Here is a 14,334-nt window from a genome sequence, read left to right as displayed (position 1 = left end):
TTCTTCCAGTCATTGTGGTGGCGGGGAAATTATTTAATGTGTGGTGCGCTAATGGGCCTATCTAATGGCTATGGGATGTATTGCCATAAGGGACACTGGGATGCTCACCGAGGGAACGATACACAAGGGAATTTTACCCATAATCCCTGTACTAATTAGCATGCCCCGCCCCCTCGTGGCGGGACGAAGATGCAAGCTTAATCCGACATTCGGGCTACAGAACTTATTACATCTAGATTCCCTATCACGACAGTCGAGCACCTACCTATGCAGATCTACCTGGATCTAGATATTCCTCTACCCCTAATTCATAACAATATATTCGTGATGACGTTATCGGTGCCTTCCTTATGACGTCATAATTAGACAAGTGGAACGCTTGATCCGATCAGTTAAAAAATTCTTCAACATGATCTACACAAAAATTGTACGGGAGATTTAAATTGTTGACGCCATCGGTCACGTGGTTCGGCAGCCACATTGGATTGAACATAAATCGATGTCATCAATAAACCACACAAGCACAGCAGCTAATAAACGCCACACAAACACGTTCTGGTAAGGGTCTGCAATCTCTCATTGCTCTTTCTTGTTTCGTGTGCAGCCTCTGGCTGCTGGTTGCACCAATTTCTCAAAGCATCTGTGCCGCTGATGCAGTGCCCCCTGTCCCCAGTAAGTTGGTGCTCATTTTGCGGATTTCAGAAGATGACGGGCTGAGTCAACCCACGTGGTGTTAAGTCAACGGCACAACAGGGGCTCAAACTGAAGACCTTGATAACTTAAATAAGCCTTTCACCTTAACGGTAAAGCCAACACCAGGCTTTGTGTACGTGTGTTTTACACCAGGTTGTACACCAGGCTTCTGTGTACGTGTGTTTAAACCAAGTTGTACATCAGGCTTTGTATGTTTATGTTTTACACCGAGTTGTACACTGGGCTATGTGTACGTGTGTTTTACATCAGGTTGTACACCAGACCTTGTGTACATGTGTTTTACATCAGATTGTACACCAGGCTTTGCGTACATGTGTTTTACATCAGATTGTACACCAGACCTTGTGTACGTGTGTTTTACATCAGATTGTACACCAGACCTTGTGTACGTGTGTTTTACATCAGGTTGTACACCAGACCTTGTGTACATGTGTTTTACATCAGATTATACACCAGGCTTTGCGTACATGTGTTTTACATCAGATTGTACACCAGGCTTTGCGTACATGTGTTTTACATCAGATTGTACACCAGGCTTTGCGTACGTGTGTTTTACATCAGATTGTACACCAGACCTTGTGTACGTGTTTTACATCAGATTGTACACCAGACCTTGTGTACATGTGTCTTACATCAGATTGTACACCAGACCTTGTGTACGTGTGTTTTACATCAGATTGTACACCAGGCTTTGTGTATGCGTGTTTTACATCAGATTGTACACCAGACCTTGTGTACGTGTGTTTTACATCAGATTGTACACCAGACCTTGTGTACGTGTGTTTTACATCAGATTGTACACAGATATACCAGACCTTGTGTACGTGTGTTTTACATCAGGTTGTACACCAGACCTTGTGTATGTGTGTTTTACATCAGATTGTACACCAGGCTTTGTGTATGCGTGTTTTACATCAGATTGTACACAGATATACCAGACCTTGTGGTCGTGTGTTTTACATCGGGTTGTACACAAGACCTTGTGTACGTGTGTTTTACATCAGGTTGTACACCAGACCTTGTGTACGTGTGTTTTACATCAGGTTGTACACCAGACCTTGTGTACGTGTGTTTTACATCAGGTTGTACACCAGACCTTGTGTATGCGTGTTTTACATCAGGTTGTACACCAGACCTTGTGTACGTGTGTTTTACATCAGGTTGTCCACCAGACCTTGTGTACGTGTTTTACATCAGATTGTACACCAGACCTTGTGTACGTGTGTTTTACATCAGCTTGTACACCAGGCTTTGTGTATGCGTGTTTTACATCAGATTGTACACCAGACCTTGTGTACGTGTGTTTTACATCAGATTGTACACCAGGCTTTGTGTATGCGTGTTTTACATCAGATTGTACACCAGACCTTGTGTATGCGTGTTTTACATCAGATTGTACACCAGACCTTGTGTATGCGTGTTTTACATCAGATTGTACACCAGACCTTGTGTATGCATGTTTTACATCAGATTGTACACCAGACCTTGTGTATGCGTGTTTTACATCAGATTGTACACCAGACCTTGTGTATGCGTGTTTTACATCAGATTGTACACCAGACCTTGTGTATGCGTGTTTTACATCAGATTGTACACCAGACCTTGTGTACGTGTGTTTTACATCAGATTGTACACCAGGCTTTGTGTATGCGTGTTTTACATCAGATTGTACACCAGACCTTGTGTATGTCTGTTTTACATCAGATTGTACAGTGTACACATATATACACCAGACCTTGTGTTGTGTACGTGTGTTTTACATCAGATTGTACACCAGACCTTGTTTACGTGTGTTTTACATCAGGTTGTACACCAGGCTTTGTTTCGGTGTTCTTCTCATGAGTTCTTCTCAAAGTCGAGTTTCGTGGAGGAGTTACAACTTACAACATAAACATAAAACGGATCAGGTAGTAGGTTACACGAGAACAAAGGGAACAGTAGAAATGGAGGAGGAAACATACAACATCAGGTGCGTGTTCAGTTACCAAGTTTCTTAAGCACTCAAGCAAAGGAACGGCTTGCTTGATAAGCGCTATCCAGGTGCTTGGTAACCGAACACACACCTGGTGTAGAACCGTAGATGGGCGTCCCTCCTGTGGTGCTCGTTTATTCGTCCAGGTTTACCGCGAGCCAGGTGCTTTAATACCAGGTACGCGACAGGTCTATAATAATGGGTTTGATATTTTGTACTTTGCTTTTCTCACCCTCGTCATTTCAGAAGAGGTAAGTAGTAAAGAGGGAGCAAGACGTATTTAAAGGCGGAACAGTGATCAGAACCGATTTGAATTTGCCTTCTCGCTTGACTTGAGCCGCTCTCATCGATCCGAAGGCAAAGGTAACGCAACAGGTGCAGCGACCAGGAAGAGACGCAGAAGGATCAACGAGAACGTTTCCTTCGTGTCCCACCTCATGTCGCCACTCTCATGATCTTCCCAAGTCGAAGCGGTGCACCCACTGAACCCTCTGACCTGAACGACCCTCTCCCGTTCGACGTCGCCGCGCGCGAGACAGCGATGAGAGGAAGTGACGTCACATCCGTCTCCGGGATTTCCTGTACAGAGCGGCGTGAGGTGTGTACATCTTTGGAGCGAGTGCCGTTTCGTAATCGTTCCATTCCGATTATTGTGATTATTATTTTCCACATCATTTATCAACGTGCTCTCCTCACTTTTCCCTCTTCGCTCATCGTTAACATCATGTAAGATTCCAACTTCAATCATTCCGTGCGTCCTCGATATCATTATTAATATTATCAATGTATTCCCATTATTCCATTGGTCGTTATTAATAACAATACTGAATACGATTCGGTATTCCCGATGTTATTCCATCTGCACTTTCCCTCATCGTTCATCCATACATCGTCAGCCTGTCTGTTTAAAGTGATTTCTATTTCGCGGACGGTCCGTTTTCCTCTAATCTGATGACGTATTCATTCGAGTGTCCATCACCATGGTCGTGTCCATCCGCCCGTGGTCGTGAATCATGATCGCCCTGCGAAAACCTCTTCCTTCATCTTTCCCCGTCGCTGGCGCCATCTCGTCGCGTGTCTTCGTGCATGTGGCACTTGCTGCGCATCCCGATCGGGTAACGATCCGGAGACGGACACACGGTGCAGACAGAACTCGTGGTGTCCACGTAATGGTCCAGTGCTAGCAATCGATAGGACGAGAAAACGTGCATGTGATGGAGATGCGACGGTCTGCTGTCCCTTCAACAATATACGAGGGTTAGACGGGTGAGTGGGCAGACAGTCGGACGTGCGAGGTGGATGTGCAGGGAGGAAGACAGTCGGACGTGCGAGGTGGATGTGCAGGGAGGAAGACAGTCGGACGTGCGAGATGGATGGGCATGGAGGAAGACAGTCGGACGTGCGAGATGGATGGGCAGGGAGGAAGACAGTCGGACGTGCGAGATGGATGGGCAGGGAGGAAGACAGTCGGACGTGCGAGATGGATGGGCAGGGAGGAAGACAGTCGGACGTGCGAGATGGATGGGCAGGGAGGAACACAGTCGGACGTGCTAGATGGATGGGCAGGGAGGAAGACAGTCGGACGTGCGAGATGGATGGGCAGGGAGGAAGACAGTCGGACGTGCGAGATGGATGGGCAGGGAGGAAGACAGTCGGACGTGCAGGGAGGAAGACAGTCGGACATGCGAGATGGATGGGCAGAGAGGAAGACAGTCGGACGTGTGAGATGGATGGGCAGGGAGGAAGACAGTCGGACGTGCAAGATGGATGGGCAGGGAGGAAGACAGTCGGACGTGCGAGATGGATGTGCAGGGAGGAAGACAGTCGGACGTGCGAGATGGATGTGCAGGGAGGAAGACAGTCGGACATGCGAGATGGATGGGCAGGGAGGAAGACAGTCGGATGTGTGAGATGGATGGGCAGGGAGGAAGACAGTCGGACGTGCAAGATGGATGGGCAGGGAGGAAGACAGTTGGACGTGCGAGATGGATGGGCAGGGAGGAAGACAGTCGGACATGCGAGATGGATGGGCAGGGAGGAAGACAGTCGGATGTGTGAGATGGATGGGCAGGGAGGAAGACAGTCGGACGTGCAAGATGGATGGGCAGGGAGGAAGACAGTTGGACGTGCGAGATGGTTGGGCAGGGAGGAAGACAGTCGGACGTGCGAGATGGATTGGCAGGGAGGAAGACAGTCGGACGTGCAAGATGGATGGGCAGGGAGGAAGACAGTTGGACGTGCGAGATGGATGGGCAGGGAGGAAGACAGTCGAACGTGCGAGACGGAAGAGCATGAGGATGGAAGACAGTCGGACCTGCGAGATGGATGGGCAGGGAGGAAGACAGTCGAACGTGCGAGACGGAAGAGCATGAGGATGGAAGACAGTCGGATGTGCGAGACGGGTGGACAGGTCATTGCAAACAGTCGGACATGAGAAATGGGTGGGCAGGCAGACAGTCCGATGTATGACATGGGTGGGCGGACAGACACAGACAAACAGTCAGACTTGCAAGACGGATGGCCAGGCAGACAGTCAGGTGTATGAGATAGGTGGACAGACAAACAGTTGGACATGCGAAACGGTTGGGCAGACAGATATATAGTCGGATTTGCGAGATGGGTGGGCAGACAAACAGACGTACGGACACGCGAGATGGGTGGGCAGACAGACAGTCAAACGTGCGAAATGGGTGGACAGGCAAAGACAGATGAACAGTCGGACGAGTGAGATGGGTGTGCAGATACTTAAACAGTCGTACATGCGAGACCGGTGGGCAGATAGACAGTTAGACGTGCGAGATCGGTGGGCAGGTGGGACAGTCGGAATGGCAGAAGGTAGGCAATGGACGTGCAGCCAAAGTCATATGTATGAGTCGGTTGGTCAAGCAGACAATCGGAACTGTGAGACATTTGGGCAAAACGGCTATGTAATGCAGACAGACAGGTGCATGACAATACAGGCAGACAGACAGCGGAGCGGAGGCAGATAGATGGAGTTGGACGGGTGCGATGGGTTGGCAGAAATGGATTATTATTGAATGAGAAAGGCAAAGCAGTATGGGAGGTATATCAGGCTTTATCAACCGTTCTTGGCCAAAAGTTTTCTTTGGATACATGCAGACGAGCGAGCAAGAAATCGATAGTTGAGCTTGTTTCAAACAAGAGAGACGTCCATTAACATAAGCCTGGGGACAGACATGTGAGAAAATGAATGAAGAACTTGTAAATTGTCATGAAGGAAAAGTTTAAACAGACACGGCCCGTTCTGAGCCATGGCAAGCACAAGCGTCCATTCCGCAAGTCATGTTTTGCATTATTGTTATCTGATGGCTTGGCTCGAGTCTGGCTGTCTTGTTCTTGTGGTTAACCTGTGATGCCTCAGGCCTTGCAAATCTCAATTGACTCATCTCTTGTGTACAGTTTGAAAAACACACAAATGACAGCGCTCCTGGCCCTGTGAGCTTGAGGAAGACGAATCGAGGGAACCTGGTACGTGTCGACGATGCATCTTCTGTCATCCTTTACTTGCGTGCACACATATTCATTAAATGTTTTCGTTGTTCGATGAACTTGTGCAGACATTTTTGTCTTTTTCATATACATTATGTGAGTTGTCTCGAGACGTCTGAACGTAAACCTTTACGAGCAGCAAGAAGGCGGTTGTAAGTTTGTTCATTTTTATTTTGAAGTTAGAATCGGGTGCTGAACGAGTATCGAGGGAAAAGCAAGCACATGGGGCCAACATGTTTTCATGTGCAAATCCCTTGTCTTTTCTTTTCTTTTTCAGTGTAAGTTGTTCATCGTTTTCGCACTCGACAGGCGTGTGCGTGTTCACGCGTGTAAAACCAGTCTCGTGTGTTCTTTTTGACCCACTGGCCATTCGATGTGGGTTTGATTTATGTTTTTTGGGTTTTTTTTGTAAAGTGCTGGTTTGGCAATGAGATTTATCTGTTTCGTTGGTCTGAAACTCCTCTATCGGTGACTTCGTGAATGTCTGTGTTTGGTCTTGTCAAAGTTGATTTTTTTTTCTCGCAAGTATAGCTCTTTACGCTTGTTTTATGTTCATTTCTGTGTCGGTTTTGTCTTTCCTGAAAGGTCCAGGAATTTTTTTATATACTTTTTTAATAGACACAAATGGGTGGTGTGTAGAGAAGGGGAGAGGGTGGGTGTGACTGGTCACATGGTGCTGTCCCCTGATTCCGATTCTCTGCCTGTTCTGTGTCTCTCCTTGAATTTGCTACTGCAATAAGGTGCTTTCCAAAGATGTTTCTTTGTAGAAGTGAGATCATGTTGTCATTTGATGTGCTGCTTTTCTATCAAGCTACATTACCTGGCTCGCTTATTGTTCTCATCATCATCGTCCATCACAGTTGGCTCGTGATATTGAAAGGATACGTCCTGTGGTCTGGTCGATGTATCAAAAATTAGATTCACTTGCACTCTTCACCCGTCATGGTCGGGGAATAAAGCACATCCCACGCGTTTGGCTTGCCAATTCAACATACTGGTACATCTATGACATCATATATCGTTTTTTAATTTTGACGGAGCATACTCTTTCCAAACCATTGGTGCTGCTGAAACGGTTTCTTTGCAAGGGTTGCAATGGGTGATTTGCCATTGCCTTCCCAGCGTTGTTTGCATGTTGTTTGTTTTGCATGCAGCCAAAATAATAATCAAGAAATCGGGACAGTTTGGAGAAACTTTTTATCCCATATTTTTTTTCATTGGCACCGTGGTTTATATTATGGGTGCATATTATGTGCATCCATCTGAGCTATCAATTTAGCAATACGTTGGAAACTCAGGATTGTTTCTTGATTATTCTTTTTTTGTATTAGTGACTGTCCCTATTCACCCGTAAAACGGGGTGAATTAAACCTCAACGGCACCCGTATAACGGGGTGAATAGGGACAGCCATAAAAATCCTATTTATTCCTATTTAACCCATATATGGGGTTAATAGGGACTGTAAGTTGCTTTAAAAAAACAAGAGAACACTCAACCCAAATATCAACAAATCAGTATGGTTATCAATTTTCAGCAAAAAACGTTTCCGAACTTTTTTTCAGTTTGTGTCCCTATTCACCTTGCTGTCCCTATTCACCCCATTTCATGGTATGTGAAATTAGTTTTCACGAGTTTGTTCCATTGCTTGTAAGTCTATGAGTGGGTTCAGAATGTCACCAAGGTAGTAACTTTCGACATAACAGCGTGTGGAGATCCAAACTGAGAAGAGCACATTATGAAGAAAATAGCAGAAAAGCTGAAGATCTCCTACAGTGGTATGAGGTGCATTTTGCAATTCCTGAAAAAAAACTGGCTCGGTACAAGACAAGAAAAAGCAATGAAGACCCAGAAGAACCTCCCCAAGGTAGGACAAGCACTTGAAGTTGCTCATCTTGTGTAAAAAAAAAAAAAAAACACCTTCAGAGGCCATTTTTCCCCCGCAGAGTGGGGGTTGGCCGTTTTCGGGCACTGTGGTTGTTGTTGTTTTTTTTGGTCCCCTTTTTGAAGCAATGTTGTACGGCCGGATGCCCTTCCTGCCGCCAACCCTTTTTGTCGCCTTTTACGACAAGCAGGGAATTACCAGTGAACTGGTACTCAATTTGCCGACCTCGGAAGGATGACAGGCTGAGTCAACCCCCCTGGCGTTAATTCAGCGATCGACCGGGATTCGAACCCAGGATCCTTGGATCCTAAGCTGGCACCCTAACCGCTAAGCCAACACCAGCCAACACCAACAACAACATAACTTTTTGGATCTTGTGTGATGGAAGAAAATTATTGAACACTGTAAGAAGAGGGCTGATGGCAGCAGGTCTCCATGGCAGACGTGCAGCAAAGAAACTACTGCTGAGACCTCAGAATTAGGTTATTAAAATTGTGAGCCTGACCAAGATTGAGCAACTGAACAATGGAATTGCATACTCTGGTCTGGCAAATTGAAGTTGGAACTTTTTGGATTTAAGACATGCCAGTTCATATGCCGAAGACCTGGAGAATGTTACGGCACGCAATGTTTGCAACCTCCTGTCAAACACAGGGGAGGCTCTTTGACTGTCTAGTGTTGCATTGTAGCTTTTAGTGCAGGAAAACTTGTTAGAAATCAATGGATGCTCACAAAAGAGAAGTGCAAGCAGATACTGCAGCACCATACAGTTCCAAATGCAAATTGTTTAATTGGCAGAGGATTCATTTTTCAACAAAATAATGATCCAAAACACACTTTCAACATAGAAAAACTGTATTTTCAGAACAAGGTTACAGTTGGTGTGCTCCAATTGATAGAATTTCCATCACGGAGTCTTGACACGACTTTCATTGAAAGCATATCCGGATTAACTGGAAACAAGAAAAACCCAACTAACCTTACAGAACTATGGCATGTACACCAGGATATTGACAAAATATTCCTATAAGAGGCCTTCAGTTGTATACAGGAAGCATCGGTAAACGAGTGAAGGCATTCAAGTAGGCAAAGGGCGGACACATACAGAATAGACTGATACTATAAAATAACACTGTCCTCATTATTTAATTAAGCAGTTTGTTTCATATGCATTTATCAAGATTGTTAATTTACAATAACTACAATGGCATTCCATAGAGCGCATAGTTCCACCAGGCTGAACAGTTTACGTTTTTGTATCTCACTGATAGGCTGGATCTGCATTCGGACCTGAACCAAAATCTAAACAGATTGTTCTCTTGTTACCTACCCAAATCATCCACCAAGTTTTGTCATAACCCATCCACAACTTTTTTGGATATTGTGCTATATACATTGTTGTTGGCCCTATCTCTCAACGATGAAGACTCACTTAAAAATTATAGTATCCATTTTCTTCTAGGATTTTTTAGGAGGACTCTAGGACTGAAAACGGATAAACTGCGGTTCACTGTGTGACACAATTCCATGTGGCAAACTATGGTTGGAAAATAAATTTGTTAGGCCTCTAATGAAGGCCTGGGTAGAGGTAAATGACAAGATAATTGCTTGAGGCCATCGGGAACATTTATCGTCAATGTTGAGGATGCATTCGCCGGTGGGAAATGGCCCACACATTTCAACATGGATGACCTCCCACGGATTGATTGGCATCTTGGTCATTTGTAAGGGCACAGGTTCAACAGGTGGCTGATATGTCAATCGTGGCATGGTACTGATCCAGCATGGTATACACTTCATGTGTGCACAATGACGTCATTATTTAATTACTTTATAATCAGAATCGGTAGCATGATCTGCAGGGTTTTTTTTTCTAATCGGTTGTAAGTTACAATCAAATATCCGAATCGGCCCAGTACTATTATATATATATATATATATATATATATATATATATATATATATATATATATATATATATATATATATATATATATATATATATATATATATATTGTTGTGGATATGAGGACTGTATATTTTTTTTTGATTGTGTGCTGTATTGTTGTGATTATTGTTTATTCTGTGCCTCCTGCCTCCGGAGCTGTGTAAAGACCAAAAGGGCGTCCCATAGTCCACAAGCATACACGTCAGCCAAGTAATAGAATATACCTGTTGATAGTTATCTCTTATTCTGTGTTTTAGCGTAAGGCTGTGTCTTCCATTAATAGAAATACTCCATTGCACCAGTGAAAGAGATAGATTCCCTTCCATTCCCCCCTTTCCGTCAATTGCAATTTGAAGCGCCTTCCGCATTTTGGTCGGTTTTTTTCCTTCATCCGCCATTGACCACGAGGCAGGGTTGGGGGAAGGAAGGCGTTTCCCCACCTCGTCAGAGAGGGGAGGAGTGAACCAGCCCCGCTCGACCAACCATGAGCCAGGGGTTTGGCTACAGAGGGCGGAGGAAGAGCGGTCGGGGAGGTTCGCAAAGGTTGAGGGGCGGGGGCCTATATAACCCAAGGCAGGGCGTGTCCAAAGGGAGAGATGCGTTTTTTACAGAGGAGAGCAGAAGACAGAAAGGCCTGGAGTTGGACTTTGAGTTGGTCTGAGTTGGTTGGGAGTCGGTCGTCAAGTGCAGAGTGGTGAAGAGTCAGTCAGTAGAGGTGGTGGTCAAGTGGTTGCGTTGGTTGCGGTGAGGAGTCGGTGGTAAAGAGTGAGGGACCAAGAAAGAGAGAGAAAGAGTCCTGAAGCAAGAGAGGAAGTTGTTGGACTGGGTGGGACTAAGGAAGGAGAGAGAACCCGTCACACCAATCCCCCAAGCTCCGCGTTGGCTCCACCAAGCGTTCAGCTCCACCAAGCTCCGCGTTGGCTCCACCAAGCTCCGCGTTGGCTCCACCAAGCGTTCAGCTCCACCAAGCTCCGCGTTGGCTCCACCAAGCGTTCAGCTCCACCAAGCTCCGCGTTGGCTCCACCAAGCGTTCAGCTCCACCAAGCTCCGCATTGGCTCCACCAAGCGTTCAGCTCCACCAAGCTCCGTGTTGGCTCCACCAAGCGTTCAGCTCCACCAAGCGTTCAGCTCCACCAAGCTCCGCGTTGGCTCCACCAAGCGTTCAGCTCCACCAAGCTCCGCGTTGGCTCCACCAAGCGTTCACCTCCAGCCATCCACCTCCTGCAATTCCCCGCGTGAGTCAGTGTCTTTTGTTTGTTCTGTCCTGGGTTAATTAAGTCTGTATAAGCTAGTATTTTCCCTGTGTCACCTGCGTCTTATGTGCTTGTAAATAAACGTGACTGCTTTCTTTTTGCTTGTGTGTAAATAGTCAATAAATTCAGTCGTATTTCCAAACCTTTCTTTGCCTTCGTTTTCCTCTTTGCATTGCGTCGTTTTCGTCTTTTCCCTCATTGAGCAGCTGGGGTGCGATACGGCCAAAGTCTGGGTGAATCGGGTGAGTTTTGTTAGGTCGCGGTCTTACACCACCGCTCGGTCTATAACATCTAACCGCGATCGGTAACAATTGGTGTCTGGGAGTGGAATTCGGGTCCCGAACCAAATTTTAAAAACATCTAGAAAAAAAATTTTGGTCAAAATTACGAGCTGCCGAAATTTGTTTTTTTAAAGCAAAACCCGAATTTTGAAATCGCGCCATGGCTGTTCAAGGCGACGGGATGCCGGTGGGAGAGATATACGGGGTAGAATCGACCCAGGACTTAGGAAAAAAAATGGTGGAGGAGAGTAAAGAAGGTGTGGTTGAGGGTGTATCAGGTGCACAAAATGGCGTCCTCACGCATGTGGGTGTAGCGGCACCAAATTTTGCCGCGCCCTTTGTACCAACGGTGGAAGACATGCAATTAATTATGGCTGAAATGGAAGCCCATTTGAAGCGGAACAGTGAGCGATTGTTAAACAAATTGGGAAACCAAATGGAAGCAATAACGAACAAATTGGGAAACCAAATGGAAGCAATAACGAACAAATTGGGAAACCAAATTGAAGAAATAACGAACGGAATGAGGGCCGATAGAGAGGCACGGGAGCAGAGGGACAGAGACCGCAAGTTGGGCGAAAGGGTCCCAGGGGTGCACGAGGAGGTAACGCGAGTCGAAAAGCGCTGGTTGAGCGAAGCGGAGGAAAGCACGGGTACAATGACGGGGGTAGAAATCGCGACCCGGGGCTTGGAAAAGCCGGCGACCGATGAGGTAGAGGGAATTTTATTAAAGCCAACGGTCGTCGAGGTGAGTACAGAAAAAGCGGAAGTGGGCATTGAAATTGAAGAGATGATGGAGGTAGCCCGGGAATTGCAGGGAGAAATGGATAATGTACAAAGTCTGTGTTCAAATCATGATGAGATGCTCACTAACCAAATAAAAAGTTTGCAGGTGGCAAAGGAGGGGCGGAGACAAGGTACGGAGGTGAGCGGCAATGTATATGATGTGAGGAAAGCTTCAGTCGGCTTGGGGATTGGTTTGGATCCGGGTGTTCGTGAAAGGCCGTTGGTGAAGTGTGTGACAGGTCAGGTGTGCGAAAAAAGAGGTGTGCGAGAATGTCCGACCATGGGGTGTGTGAGGAAAAAGTGCACGCCGAGGAGTGAGTGTGCCGTCAGGAGTGAGCCGGTCGAAGCGCGTGTGCGAGGGGGTACATGGAAGCGCGGTGTGGTGAGTGTTACGGAGGAAGTAACGAGAGAGTGTACACCTGTGGTGAGTGTTACAGAGGGTGTAACGGGAGAGTGTGCGCGAGAAAGGTGTTTGACGGACAGGTGCATGAGGAAAGAGTGTGCTGTCAAGAGTAAGGGTGAGTGCGCTGTCAAGAATGGAGGTGAGAGTAGTGGGAGTGACAAGGAGAGTGAGTTGGTTGTGACAGGTGAGCGAGGATGTACACCTGGGATGGAAGGATGCACACCTGGAATGGTAGAGCGTGTGTGGGAAGGCACATTTGAGTTGGTAGTGAGGCACGTGGTTGGGTGTGCGAATGAGGGCACACCTGTGATTGTCACAGAGGAGGTGACCGAGGAGGGGGCGCGAAGAGGTGTGTTGGTGAGGTGTGATACCAACGAATGTGTGCCAAGGTGTTCGGTGGTCAAGTGTGTGACCAAGGCTGTGAGTGGAATGGGTGTACCTGGGTGTGTAAGGAAAGGTACGAGGAGCATGGGCACGGCTGGATGTGTGAGCAAGGAACGGGCTGCGAGGTGTAAGCGTCCAGGTGAAGCATCGACGTTAGACGGGGTAGAGTTTAGAACGACTTATAGCCGAATCGGGCCCTCGGTGCGTGCCGGGCTTCGCGTGCCGCGAGAACCAGCGGGGATCCGAACCACGGCGGTTTCGAAAGAACTGCCGTGCGCGATCCACGCTGGGCCTCGCGTGGAACGGCCGCGTCCGGGCTCCACTAGACGGAGCGGGCCGCCCGATAGGAAGGGTCGTCATGGCGACCACTTTCTATTGAGACGTGCCGGCAGGTCGAGATCGGGACATTGGATGGCTCCACGCCGAGGTGGTGCGTGGGATCTCGGCCCGGGTAAGCCCCCATCCCTGCCACGAATGCGGGACGTATCCAGCCGCTGGCACAAAAGAACCCGCGTTCATGGCTCGGCTGTACGAAGCCGAGCTTTCGAAGGAAATTGGCGCACCGAGAGGATGTAATAAGTAGACGGGTGATGGTGATAGTGATAGTGATTTAAAACGAAATTTAGAAAAGTGAATAGAATTGGCAGTAAATGGAAAATTTTTGAATTGTTGGATTTGGACGAGCGAAATTGGTAGTGAGAGACCCCCGATGTGGTGGGATGGCAAATCCACCATCCCTCACAGGTGGGGGCAAAGGAGCAATAGATTATGGGGTGTATGGCAGTGAAAACTAGCCCGGGTGGGTTAGGTTATATTGATAGGGCTCTAGAAGATGACATTAGGTGACGATAAGGGTAGTTAGTGACTGATACCTGTAGTGGGGACGCAGGTAGCTTAGTGTGGATTATAATGACGTGGGAGCGCAATAGTTTAAAGGGACGACTGGGAAGCGCAAGTTTCAGAGGGGAGTAGTTAGCTGAGATGATGCCGTGTGTGTGAGGATTGAACAGGTATGATTGGACAGGTGTGATTGCACAGGTGTGCAACTGAACAGGTGTGTGGAGCAGTGTATGAGGGAGTAGTGGTGATTGTGTGTTGTGTTGACCAACTGGTCCAGGAAGAGGAGGAGGGTGCAGGTGGCACCAGGTAGGATTGCACAGGTGTGCAACGACAGGTGAATGAAAGACAGGTGTATGGAAT

At 47.1% G+C, this 14,334-nt stretch overlaps 1 protein-coding gene across 3 annotated transcripts in view; it reads left to right on the top strand.

Annotated features, from left to right (window-relative positions):
* The first annotated feature begins 3,121 nt into the window (after positions 1 to 3,121).
* RAPH1 (Ras association (RalGDS/AF-6) and pleckstrin homology domains 1) overlaps positions 3,122 to 14,334 on the top strand; it is a 202,459-nt gene continuing 191,246 nt past the window's right edge. Inside the window, exons 1-2 of one of the 3 annotated variants that reach the window (XM_068130922.2) lie at positions 3,122 to 3,284; positions 6,107 to 6,175. The gene's annotated coding sequence lies outside the window, so the exon portion shown is untranslated. The other 2 variants (XM_068130897.2, XM_068130904.2) reach the window with 2 other exon arrangements.

The sequence above is a fragment of the Myxine glutinosa genome, chromosome 1, assembly GCF_964187855.1.
Source record: "Myxine glutinosa chromosome 1, kmMyxGlut1.1, whole genome shotgun sequence".
Lineage (NCBI taxonomy): Eukaryota > Metazoa > Chordata > Myxini > Myxiniformes > Myxinidae > Myxine > Myxine glutinosa.
The sequence above is the reverse complement of the archived record's forward strand: the minus strand, read 5'-3'. Positions and strand labels throughout refer to the sequence as shown.